Raw genomic sequence first — 1383 nt, 5'->3', positions numbered from 1 at the left:
TTTTGGCTTTCAAACCTGTCGTTGGATTCTGGGGTTGAGATGGTTAGTGAAGTTTAACAAAAGGCTAAATTCAGGGCAGGCAAGGAAGGAGTGATGGATAAAGAGAGACTTGTTTCATGAACCTTTTCTTCCTGGTTGCGATAGTAGTAGAAGACTTTTCCAACCAAAGAACACCACACCAGCTTAGAGTGTCCATGTTTGACCTGAAACACAAAAAAAAACAGCAGCACAGACAACATGAGAAAAGTTCCAGAACAAGACTCTCTAGCAGCAGAAATTTTAAAAATCTTAGATCAAGAGATTTCTAAATCGCTTGACAGACGTTAATCAGGAAATTTCCATGTTTGACCAGCAGACGTCCTGAGAGGGTGCAGGTAGGCGTGCAAACCACTAAGGTTAAGTTTTCACGCGGAAAGCAAAGCGACGACTAATTCCTGCCAAATAAAAACAGTCCATCCACACTCTGGTCTCCTTCTGCATTCAGCTTCATTCTAACCAGCTGGAGGTGATGATTACAATTTCTGACTTCTTTCAGAGAGTTTCAGCAAAACCAATGATGTCACTGGAGGATGCCTTCCAGACAAAGACAGCTGTGCATCCCTCAGCTGGGGTCACAGAGGTTAACTGCACCGTGAGAGGCCGAGCTTCCCCCCCAGTCTGTCTGAACCACGGTCATGTTGGAACTAGAACATCAAAGCCGACTTGCAGGAAGGGTTTCGGGGGGAGAGGTTGGTGAAAGGACGTGAGCTCCATCATCTCAGCTTGAGGCTGTCAGTCACCTGCCAGAGACCCATCACACACACAGCCATCACATGTTAAAGTGTCTTCAGTTTACCAACAGACAGGCCTCAGCAGAGGAAAGAGGAGGAGAGACTGGAAGGGAAGGGGGAAGGAGAGCCCTTTAACATTCCAGCAGCGCCGGTCTTGTGTCCCAACGTGAAAGAGGTTTTCAAGAGTCTGCCAGAGGAGAGCTCCGTCCACCTCAGTGACAAACACACCATCGCCCACTATGGCGGAGGACGTCAGGTTATTTCTGGCATCACCCTGAGAGAGGGTCTGGCTAATCTACACCGCTCACAAGTTTAAGATGGAAATGGTGTAGGGAAGCAAGAAGTTTTAAAAAAAATAAACATCTCACCTAAACTGACACACCATGTAAAAGAAAAAAAAATCTAAGAAATAAACAAAAAAAAAGCTCATTTCAAGACCAACAAGTAAACACAAAAAGCAGGATGTGTTGCATGAAGTCTGATGTAGCAGAAACTTGAGCAGAAACATGAACAATACATTGAGGACAACATAAAGAATTATTTGTGTAGTTTTCTGCTGCTTGTAGCTTCTCAGATGTGAACCATAGACTGTATAAAAGATGGACGTAGCTAC

The 1383-nt window shown here is 44.7% G+C and overlaps 1 protein-coding gene across 1 annotated transcript in view; it reads right to left on the bottom strand.

Annotated features, from left to right (window-relative positions):
* The window catches only part of plekhh1 (pleckstrin homology domain containing, family H (with MyTH4 domain) member 1), a 53560-nt gene that overhangs the window by 16165 nt on the left and 36012 nt on the right, over positions 1–1383 (bottom strand). The window lies entirely within an intron of this gene.

This window comes from Stegastes partitus, unplaced genomic scaffold (genome assembly GCF_000690725.1).
Source record: "Stegastes partitus isolate 25-593 unplaced genomic scaffold, Stegastes_partitus-1.0.2 Scaffold94, whole genome shotgun sequence".
Lineage (NCBI taxonomy): Eukaryota > Metazoa > Chordata > Actinopteri > Pomacentridae > Stegastes > Stegastes partitus.
The sequence above is the reverse complement of the archived record's forward strand: the minus strand, read 5'-3'. Positions and strand labels throughout refer to the sequence as shown.